Consider the following 12395-nt stretch of genomic DNA (forward strand, 5'->3'; position numbering starts at 1 on the left):
GAGCCTTTGCAGGCAGAGTGGGAAGGACAGTCAAGCAGGTAGGCAGGCAGGCAATTGGTTTGAGTAATTCTAAGAGTCACGTCCTACTGCAAGAAATGTGAACTGCAGAGGAGGGGAGGGAGGGTCCTTTCTCCTCTACTTCTCATAGTTTCAACTAAGTCAGTTCAGTCGCTCAGTGGTGGCCAACTCTTTGCGACCCCATGAGTCGCAGCAGGCCAGGCCTCCCTGTCCATCACCAACTCCCGGAGTTCACTCAAACTCAAGTCCATCGAGTCGGTGATGCCATCCAGCCATCTCATCCTCTGTCGTCCCCTTTTCCTCCTGCCCCCAATCCCTCCCAGCATCAGTCTTTTCCACTGAGTCAAAACTTCGCATGAGATGACCAAAGTACTGGAGTTTCAGCTTTAGCATCATTCCGTCCAAAGAACACCCAGGGCTGATCTCCTTTAGAATGGGCTGGTTGGATCTCCTTGCAGTCCAAGGGACTCTCAGGAGTCTTCTCAAATACCACAGTTCAAAAGCATCAATTCTTCCGCGCTCGGCTTTCTTCACAGTCCAACTCTCTCATCCATACATGACCACTGGAAAAACCATAGCTTTGACTAGACGGACCTTTGTTGGCAAAGTAATGTCTCTGCTTTTCAATATGCTATCTAGGTTGGTCATAACCTTCCTTCCAAGGAGTAAGCATCTTTTAATTTCATGGCTGCAGTCACCATCTGCAGTGATTTTGGAGCCCCAAAAAATAAAGTCTGACACTGCTTCCACTGTTTGCCCATCTATTTCCCATGAAGTGATGGGACCAGATGCCATGATCTTCGTTTTCTGAATGTTGAACTTTAAGCCAACTTTTTCACTCTCCTTTTTCACTTTCATCAAAAGGCTTTTTAGTTCCTCTTCACTTTCTGCCATAAGGGTGGTGTCATCTGCACATCTGAGGTTATTGATATTTCTCCTGGCAATCTTGATTCCAGCTTGTGCTTCTTCCAGCCCAGCGTTTCTCATGATGCACTCTGCGTATAAGTTAAATAAGCAGGGTGACAATATACAGCCTTGACGTACTCCTTTTCCTATTTGGAACCAGTCTGTTGTTCCTTGTCCAGTTCTATCTGTTGCTTCCTGACCTGCATATAGGTTTCTCAAGAGGCAGGTCAGGAGGTCTGGTATTCCCATCTCTTGAAGAATTTTCCACAGTTTATTGTGATCCAGTCAAAGGCTTTGGCATGGTCAATAAAGCACAAATAGATATTTTTCTGGAACTCTCTTGCTTTTTTGATGATACAGCAAATGTTGGCAATTTGATCTCTGGTTCCTCTGCCTTTTCTAAAACCAACTTGAACATCTAGAAGTTCACAGTTCACATATTGCTGAAGCCTAGCTTGGGGAATTTTGAGCATTACTTTACTAGTGTGTGAGATGAGTGCAGTTGTGCTGTAGTTTGAATATTCTTTGGCATTGCCTTTCTTCACGATTGGAATAAAAACTGACATTTTCCAGTCCTGTGGCCACTGCTGAGTTTCCAAATTTGCTGGCATATTGAGTGCAGCACTTTCACAGCATCATCTTTCAGGATTTGAAATAGCTCCACTGGAATTCCATCACCTCCACTAGCTTTTTTCATAGTGATGCTTTCTAAGGCCCGCTAGACTTCACATTCCAGGATGTCTGGCTCTAGGTGAGTGAACATACCATCGTGATTATCTTGGTCATGAAGATCTTTTTTCTACAGTTCTGTGTATCCTTGCCACCTCTTAATATCTTCTGCTTCTGTTAGGTCCATACCATTTATGTCCTTTATCGAGCCCATCTTTGCATGAAATGTTCCCTTGGTATCTCTAATTTTCTTGAGGAGATCTCTAGTCTTTCCCATTCTGTTGTTTTCCTCTATTTCTTTGCATTGATCACGGAGGAAGGCTTTCTTATCTCTTCTTGCTATTCTTTGGAACTCTGCATTCAGATGCTTATATTTTTCCTTTTCTCCTTTGCTTTTTGCTTCTCTTCTTTTCACAGCTATTTGTAAGGCCTCCCCAGACAGCCATTTTGCTTTTTTGCATTTCTTTTCCATGGGATGGTCTTGATCCCTGTCTCCTGTACAATGTCATGAACCTCAGTCCATAGCTCATCAGGCACTGTCTATCAGTTCTAGTCCCTTAAATCTATTTGTCACTTCCACTGTATAATCATAAGGGATTTGATTTAGGTCATACCTGGATGGTCTAGTGGTTTCCCCTACTTTCTTCAATTTAAGTCTGAATTTGGCAACAAAAGTTTATGATCTGAGCCACAGTCAGCTCCCGGTCTTGTTTTTGCTGACTGTGTAGAGCTTCTCCATCTTTGGCTGCAAAGAATATAATCAACGATTTCGGTGTTGACCATCTGGTGATGTCCACATGTAGAGTCTTCTCTTGTGTTGTTGGAAGAGGGTACTTGCTATGACCAGTGCGTTCTCTTGGCAAAACTCTATTATCCTTTGCCCTGCTTCATTCCATATTCCAAGGCCAAGTTTGCCTGTTACTCCCGATGTTTCTTGACTTCCTACTTCTGTATTCCCATCCCGTATAATGAAAAGGACATCTTTTTTGGGTGTTAGTTCTAAAAGATCTTGTAGGTCTTCATAGAACCATTCAACTTCAGCTTCCTCAGCATTACTGGTTGGGGTATAGACTTGGATTACTGTGATATTGAATGGTTTGCTTTGGAAACGAACAGAGATCATTCTGTCGTTTTTGAGATTGCATCCAAGTACTGCATTTTGGACTCTTTTGTTGACCATGATGGCTACTCCGTTTCTTCTAAAGGATTCCTGCCCACAGTAGTAGATATAATGGTCATCTGAGTTAAATTCACCCATTCCAGTCCATTTTAGTTTGCTGATTCCTAGAATGTCAGCGTTCATTCTTGCCATCTCCTGTTTGACCACTTCCAATTTGCCTTGATTCATGGACCTAACTTTCCAGGTTAATGATGCACAGATGAATACCCTGCAGGTAAAATCTAAAATCTCATTTTGCCATCACTTGTGCTAAAGCATTTGCATACATCAGTTTCTTCAGTTTACTACATCTCTATTAAGTAAGTGCTGAAGTATTGCGAAATGACTGCCAGGAGTGGAGTTCTTTGCTTGGCTGCCACCTATTGGGGGTGGAGAGGTGGATTGGCTGCCGATGGTGGCTAAGAAAACCTTGTCTGGAGAAGGCACCTCTCTGCCCAGGCCCACCAGGAGGGCCAATGCCTGGATCGCTTGAACGCTTTGTGATGCTAGATATTTCAGCATTTGATTTGTTGTTCAGTCGCTCAGTGATATCCAACTCTTTACAACGCCATTGAATGCAGCATGCTAGGCTTCCCTGCCCTTCACTATCACCCAGAGCTTGCTCAAACTCATGTCCATAGAGTCGATTGTACCATCCAACCATCTCATCCTCTGTCATCCCCTTCTCCTCCTGCCATCAATCTGTCCCAGCATCTGGGTCTTTTCCATTGAGTCAGCTCTTTCCATCAGGTGGCCAACGTAATGGAGCTTCAGTTTCAGCATCAGTCCTTCCAATGAATATTCTGGACTGATTTTCTATTGCATTGACTGGTGTGATCTCCTTTCAGTCCAAGAGACTGTCAAGAGTCTTCCCCAGCACCACAGTACTAAAGCATCAATACTTTGGTGCTTAGCTCTCACATCCTTACATGACTACTGGAAAAACCATAGCTTTGTCTGTACAGACCTTTGTCAGCAAAGTGATCTCTCTGCTTTTTAAAGTGCTTTGTAAGTTGCTTATAGATTTTCTTCCAAGAAGCATGTGTCTTTTAATTTCATGGTTGCAGTCACCATCTGCAGTGATTTTGGAGCCCAGTAAAAGAAAATCACTGTTTCCATTGTTTCCCCATCTATTTGTCATAAAGTAATAGGACTGGATGCTGGAGAAGGCAATGGCACCCCACTCCAGTAATTCTGCTTGGAAAATCCCATGGACGGAGGAGCCTGGTGGGCTGCCATCTATGGGGTGGCACAGAGTCGGACACCAGTGAAGCGACTTCACTTTCACTTTTCATTTTCATGCATTGGAGAAAGAAATGGCAACCCACTCCAGTGTTACCTAGAGAATCCCAGGGACGGGGAGCCTGGTGGGCTGCCCTCTATGGGGTTGCACAGAGTCGGACACAACTGAAGCAACTTAGCAGCAGCAGCAGCCATAATCTTAGTTTTTTGAATGTTGAGTTTTAAGCCAGCTTTTTTACTCTCCTTTCACCTTCAACAAGAGGCTCTTTAGTTCCTCTTCTGTTCTTGCCATAAGGGTGGTGTCATCTGCATACCTGAGGTTGTTAGTATTTCTCCCTGCAATCTTAATTCCAGCTTGTGCTTCATCCAGTCCGTTACTTCATATGATTTACTCTGCATGTAAGTTAAATAAGCAGTGAAATGAGTGCAACTGTGAAATGAGTGCAGTTGTGTGGTGGTTTGAACATTCTTTCACATTGCCTTTCTTTGGGACTGGAATGAAAACTGACCTTTTGCAGTCCTGTGGCCACTGCTCATTTTTCCAAATTTGCTGACACATTAAGTGCAGCACTGTAACAGTGCCATCTTTTAGGATTTGAAACAGATCAGCTGGAATTCTATCACCTCCACTAGCTTTGTTGGTAGTGATGCTTCCAAAGGCCCACGTGATGTCACACTCCAAGATGTCGAACTCTAGGTGAGTGATCACACCATCATGGTTATCTGGGTCATTAAATCTTTTTGTACAGTTCTTCTGTGTATTCTTGCCACCTCTTTGTAATATCTTCTGCTTCTGTTCAGTCAATACTATTTCTGTCCTTTATTGTGCCCATCTTTGCATGAAATGTTCCCTTGGTATCTCTAATTTTCTTGAGATCTCTAGTCTTTCCCATTCTGTTATTTTCCTCTATGTCTTTGCATTGTTTCTTAGGAAGGCTTTCTTCTCTCTCCTTGCTATTCTTTGGAATTCTTCATTCAGATGGGTATATCATTCCTTTTTTCCTTTGTCTTTTGCTTCTCTTCTTTTCTCAGCTATTTGTAGGGCCTCCTCAGACAACTGTTTTGCCTTTTTGCATTTCTTTTTCTTATGGATGGTTTTCATCAGTGCCTCCTGTACAATGTTATGAACCTCCATCCATAGTTCTTCAGGCACTCAGACTATCATATCTAATCCTTTGAATCTCTTCGTCACTTCCACTGTATAATTTAGGTCATACTTGAATGGCCTAGTGGTTTTCCCATTTCTTCAATTTAAGTCTGAATTTGGCAATAAGGAGTTCATGATCTGATCCACAGTCAGCTCACAGTCTTGCTTTTGCTGAGTGTATAGAGCTTCTCCATCTTTGGCTGCAAAGAATGTAACCAATCTGATTTCAGTATTGACCATCCGGTGACGTCCATGTGTAGAGTCTTCTCTTGTGTTGTTGGAAGAGGTTGTTTAATACGACCAGTGCATTCTCTTGACAAAACTCTGTCAGCCTTTGCCCTGCTTCATTTTGTACTCCAAGGCTATAGTCCAGCATTTGATGGAGAGTGGCAAAAGTCAATCCATGAATAGTGTAGGAGATGATATTCGACTAGAAAACAAATACAATGATTGATTTATGCTGCTAGTTGGAGCTCAGGGCAGGTTGCTCCAAATTATGCCTCAATAACATATGGGTTAGTTTGAATTCAGTTTACTTGAAAACTGGTAGGTGCAAGAAGGTTACTTTGAGCTTCCTGTCTGTCCACCTGAAAGCAGGAAATAAAACTGTCACACTTTCTTGCTGTACAGTAGCAAAGGTAGGAAGACATCATTATTACCAGAGACAGGGAATTCATGGCAGAGAATTTTGTGTAAGCAGACTTTGATATTTCTTTACTAATTTACTACTCAAAGCCCAAGCTTTGCTTAAATTCCTTATCAATTTTTATTGTTCCTTTGTCTAAAAAATATAAAAGCTGTCTGCTTTGGCCACTTCTTACTTAGGACTTAACTCTATGTGAGACCTCTGTGCACATGAATTAAATTTGTTTTTCTCCTATTTATCTGTTGTGTGTTAATTTTATTATTAGTTCAGCCACAAGAAGTCAGGATGGGTAAAGTAGGAAATTTGCCTCTCCTGGACACTTTGTATAAGCAACTCACCCTAAAAATGTGGTAGAAGAGATATGGAAAGTCCAGCAAGGTTGCTGACTAATATTAAGAAAGTGGCACATCTGTTGGAAACTTTCTCAGGAATGAATTAACAGATCTGAATAGAATTAAAGAACTAAAAGAAAGAGAAGGACTATGACAGCCTGACCAGTTCTGACCAGCTGTTGAGAATACCTGGTATACTTAGATGAATTTTTCTAAATAGACTGAGGGTAGAACTTGAGTGCGGAGAAGGCAATGGCACCCACTCCAGTACTCTTGCCTGGAAAATCCCATGAACAGAGGAGCCTGGTAGGCTGCAGTCCATGGAGTCACTAAGAATCGGACACAACTGAGCAACTTCACTTTCACTTTTTACTTTCATGCATTGGAGAAGGAAATGGCGACCCACTCCAGTGTTCTCGCCTGGAGAATCCCTGGGACAGGGAGCCTGGTGGGCTGCTGTCTATGGGGTCACACTGAGTCGGACACGACTGAAGCAACTTAGCAGCAGCAGCAGCAGAACTTGAGTGCAGCATCCTAAACGATGATGTTGTTAAAGTACTATACTCAATATGTCAGCAAATCTGGAAAACTCAGCAGTGGCCACAAGACTCAAAAAGGTCAGTTTCCATTCCAATACCAAAGAAAGGTAATGCCAAAGAATGTTCAAACTACTTGGCCACAGGACTCAAAAAGGTCAGTTTCCATTCCAATACCAAAGAAAGGTAATGCCAAAGAATGTTCAAACTACTTGGCCACAGGACTCAAAAAGGTCAGTTTCCATTCCAATACCAAAGAAAGGTAATGCCAAAGAATGTTCAAACTACCACACAATTTTGCTCATCTCCCACGCTAGCAAAGTAACGCTCAAACTTCTCCAAGCCGGGCTTCAACAGTATGTGAACTGTGAACTTCCAGATGTTCAAGCTGGATTTAGAAAAGGCAGAGGAACCAGAGATCAAATTGCCAACATCCACTGGATCATCGAAAAAACAAGAGAGTTCCAGAAGAATATGTTTTATTTACTATGCCAAAGGCTTTGACTGTGTGGATCACAACACACTGTGGAAAATTCTTCAAGAGATGGGAATACCAGACCACCTGACATGCCTCCTGAGAAATCTGTATGCAGGTCAAGAAGCAATAGTTATAACCAGACATTGAACAACAGACTGGTTCCAAATCGGGAAAGGAATACGTCAAGGCTGTATATTGTCACCCTGCTTATTTAACTTATATGCAGAGTACATCATAAGAAATGCTGGGCTGGATGAAGCCCAAGCTGGAATCAAGATTACCGGGAGAAATATCAATAACCTCAGATATGCAGATGACACCACCCTTATGGCAGAAAGCAAAGAGGAACTAAAGAGCCTGTTGATGAAAGTGAAAGAGGAGAGTGAAATAGTTGGTTTAAAACTCAACATTCAGAAAACAAAGATCATAGTATCTGGTCCCATCACCTCATGGCAAATAGATGGGGAAAAAATGGAAACAGTGACAGACTTTGAGGGGCTCCAAAATCACTGCAGATGGTGACTGCAGCCATGAAACTCAAAGACGCTTGCTCTTGGAAGAAAAGTTATGACCAACCTAGACAGCATATTAAAAAGCAGAGACATTACTTTGCCAACAAAGGTCCGTCTAGTCAAAGCTATGGTTTTTCCAGTAGTCATGGATGGATGTGAGAGCTGACTATAAAGAAAGCTGAGGGCCAATTGTGCTTTTGAATTGTGGTGCTGGAGAAGACACTTGAGAGTCCCTTGAACTGCAAGGAGTTCCAAGCAGTCCATCCTGAAGGAAATCAGTCCTGAATATTCATTGGAAGGACTGATGCTGAAGCTGAAACTCCAGTACTTTGGCTACCTCATGTGAAGAACTGACTTATTGGAAAAGACCCTGATGTTTGGAAAGATTGAAGGCAGGAGGAGAAGGGGATGACAGAGGATGAGATGGTTGGATGGCATCACCGACTCAGTGGACATGTGTTTGAGTAAACTCCGGGAGTTGGTGATGGACAGGGAAGGCCTGGCGTGCTGCAGTCCATAGGGTCGCAAGGAGTCCATAGGGTCGCAAGGAGTCAGTCACAACTGAGCGACTTAACTGAACTGAAGTCACAGGGAAATTTATAAAACATGAAAATACCAGTCTCAAATCCATGTACAGTATATATCCATTTTTGTTTAAAAAAATGAGGCAGGGAGTCCAGTGGATAAAAATAGTTTAAAAGGAAATACACTAACATGTTACCAGTGACTATCTCTGGGTAGGGGAATTATGGAAGATTTTTATATTTACTTTTTGCTTGCCTGCATTTTACTAAGATTTTTACAGTAACTTTTTTTTCTTTAAAGCTGATACATGCTACATTGTTTTAAAATAAAAAATATATCCTGAAGGACAAAGAGAACAACTAAAGATATATTTAGACTCCTTTGGAGATTATTTTTTGCACTCTTGAAAACGTTTGTAACATTGTGAGCTCAAACAACTGTGTAAGAAAGCTATTCCGATAATTACTATAGTTAGATCACTTATATCAGCAACACTGGCATATGCCCTATATGAGAGACATATAATTTACTGTTACTCTGAATTTTCTTTCTCTTCAGGTAAATTTTTTTCTGAATTGGCCAAATTTGTCCTATCTCTGGCTCATGTCAATGGAACCCCAAATGAGGTGGACAATCATATATAATTACTGAATGAAGACTTCAGTATTTAATATCTAGCTGGAAGTTGAATACTTCTCTCCCCCCTTTATTAGTCAGGGTTCTCCATGTGCACAAATATAGGAAGAGGTTTCTTTTAAGGACCTGGCTCACATGATTATGAAGCCTAGGGTTTACACAATCGGCAGGGTTTGCGGGCAGGTTGAAGACCGTGCAAGGAGCCACTGTTGCAATTCAAGTCCAGAGCCTGTCTGCCTGAGAGTTCCATGCTATTCCTGGAGGTCAGTCTTTTGTTCTAAATATTTAGATCTGCAGCTGATTGGATGAGGCTGACCCACATTATGCGCAGGACAATCTCCTTTACTTAAAGTCTGCCAGTTTAAATGTAAGTCTTATCCCAAAACACTCACAGAAGGCATCCAAAATAACGTTTGATCATATATCTGGGCACTATGGCCCAGCCAAGTTGACACATAAAATTAACAATTACACCACTTAAAAAAAAATGAATTAAGTTGGGAGGGAGGGATAGAAAGTAAAACTACCACTCTTATAGAAATGAACTTTTTGAGCTTTTAAGACCTTAGTCTTCCAAGTATAAATTAAAATTACATTTTATTTAAACATTTGCTTAATTTTCAACTGGAAATATGATAAATCACTTACATAGGTTTCACTGACTTTAGAAGCACTCCAAAAGAGATGATTAAATAAAACTGTCAAGGCTTCCTTTATTATTTAAAAAAAATTTTTTTAAAAAGCTTATTATACTTTTAATGAAAAGTCAGTTTCTTCCCAGTTTGATAAAGGCATCTGAAAAGTATATCACAGTGACTTTATTTTTGAAGTGTAGTTATACTTTCACCCCTTCTTTTTCTCAGATTTTAGCTGATATATGGGAGGAACAAAAGTGTTTTGTATCTCATCTTCAGATGGCGAACTCTTCTACATTATTTTGGCCCTGATATTTCATGCTATTTAGGACTGATGCTTTAAGACTGCTCTGATAGCCTTTGTATAATCTCACTGCTTTGGAGAATGGTGGGCTGGCAATCATTCACTGGCTCTGAAACCGTGTAAATCAGATTGGGACTTGAATCCATAGTCTTTTAACTAAGATCACACCTGGTGTCAGGACATAATGAACCTCGGGTTCTTGATGTCTCATTGCATAAAGAATTCAGTGAGAGACAAAGTGATAAGTAAAACTTTATTTTCCTGGGCTCCAAAATCACTGCAGATGGTGACTGCAGCCATGAAATTAAAAGGCACTTGTTCCTTGAAAGAAAAACTATGACAAACCTAGATAGTGTATTAAAAAGCAGAGGCATTACTTTGCTGACAAAGGTCTGTATAGTCAAAGCTATGGTTTTTCCAGTGGTCATGTATGGATGTGAGAGTTTGACCATAAAAAACGCTGAGCAGTAAAGAATTGATGCTTTTGAACTGTGGTGTTGGAGAAGACTCTTGAGAGTCCCTTGAGCTGCCAGGAGATTAAACCAGTCAATCCTAAAGGAAATCAACACTGAATACTCTTTGGGAGGACTGATGGCTGAAGCTGAAGCTCCAATACTTTGGCCACCTGATGCAAAGAGCCAACTCTTGGAAAAGACCCTGATGCTGGGAAAGATTGAAGGCAGGAAGAGAGGGGATGACAGAGGATGAGATGGTTGGATGGCATCACTGACTCAGTGGACGTGAGATTGAGCGAGCTCCGGGAGATGGTAAAGGACAGGGAGACGTGGCATGCTGCAGTCCGTGGGGTCACTAAGAGTCACACACAACCGAGGGACTGAACAACAAACCTTCACATAAACACAAAAAGTCCCATAAAAAAAACATAAATCAGATAAAAAGCTTTTTATTGTAAAAGGCACATTTGCAAAATTTTTAGTGTCAAAATTCTTTAGATTAATAACATCTTAGTTTTAAAATTTTGAAGTTATTATACTTACTTCTTTCAAATATAAATTCTCACCCTAATTAGAAAATCTCTTCTGTTTGTCAAGAGAAATGGCACTATCCAAAATGTTGTTCCAGTTTTCTGTCTACTTAGTCTCTTAACTTCATGTTATTTAAACTTGTACATAGTGCTCTCCTGAAACTACTCTGTAAAAGGTTACCATCTACTATTCCAACAGTCTCCTTCCTACAACTATTCTACCTTTCAATTCATTCTTGTCATATGAGCAACTTAACATTTCTGAAACACGTTTCATTTTGTCAGTCCCCCAATCAATAGCACGAAGTGAAAACTAGTGGAATGAATAGTGGGAAGTAGGGTGAGGCCAGGTTATAGCTGCCCTAGAAAGTTAAATTCCGAGAGGGAAGGTTTTGAGGAGGGAATTAATATAATAAAAGGTGTTGTTTTACTTAGATCATGCTAGTTCATGGGGTCGCTAAGAGTCGGACACGACTGAGCAACTTCCCTTTCACTTTTCACTTTCATGCACTAGAGAAGGAAATGGCAACCCACTCCAGTGTTCTTGCCTGGAGAATCCCAGGGATGGGGGAGCCTGGTGGGCTGCCATCTATAGGGTCGCACAGAGTCGGACATGACTGAAGTGACTTAGCAGCAGTAGTAGCAGTAGCAATGGGCAGATGAATTAGAGATGGGAAGATGAGTCAAGGCGATCAGCTGTTGCAGAAATCAAGTATACTGCACTGATAGAAGGGCAAGTCTTGTGGGGTCTGGGCTGGCCAAAAAATGCTGCCTTGTTGAGAAGTTCATGGCATTGTTCAGTAGAATTCTCCAAATTGCCTGGAGAGTGCAGTGCAGGGTTTAAGGAATACACAAAATGAAGCAATTTAGTTAAAGTGTAGCAATTTGATTTTGGATGCAAAGGCTGAAGTACAAAAGTGTCTGTGGTATGATAAAGTGTTGCTGGTTCACTTGGGCATGTGAGACTATGCCCAGGGACTACGGTCGCTCTCTTTAAGAGCTATGACTATACTCAGTTAACCCCATAAAGTGAGTTCTTTGGCCCTTTTCTCAGGAAACCAGGTCAGACAAACCAAACAAAACTCTGGTTCTGCTATTGCTGCAAACTAGCAGAAACCTGCGCTCCTCAAGTACCTTCTGGGCTTCGAGGAACCCTCTCCCAAGTCATTACCCTGCAAAGTTGGAGAGAACTGTAAACCCTTTCTTGTTCTATGAGCTAGAAACTCGCCTCAGACTTCACCAACTGTTCCAGGCAACAAAGGTTAGTAGGAGAAAGAATTCAGGCTTATATTTTTCTTATACCTGTATAGTAAGACTGTGCTTTCTACATAAGGGGGTTCTTGGTTAGAAGGGAGAAAAATTCCTAGTCTTAATTCCCTCTTGAGAGCTAGGAAACTTGTCTTCAGACTAACACAGTGGGAAACAGGGTTTGTTTATTTATTTATTTTAAGTTAAAGCAGCTGTAGTCAGAGAGAGAGGTAAGGAGGATCCAGGAAGGAGGGAATGCTCACAGAATCAATTGCTTGGAAACCTAGAAGCATGAGTTACAGGGATTTTTTTCAAACAGAAATTATCAGAGATGTTGGACATGGCTGTCTCAGAAAGATGGAAATTCAGAATAAAGATTGCAAGAGGGAGTGACGGAGTGGGTAGTGGAAACTGGAA

This window comes from Ovis canadensis, chromosome 1 (genome assembly GCF_042477335.2).
Source record: "Ovis canadensis isolate MfBH-ARS-UI-01 breed Bighorn chromosome 1, ARS-UI_OviCan_v2, whole genome shotgun sequence".
Classification (NCBI taxonomy): Eukaryota; Metazoa; Chordata; class Mammalia; order Artiodactyla; family Bovidae; genus Ovis; species Ovis canadensis.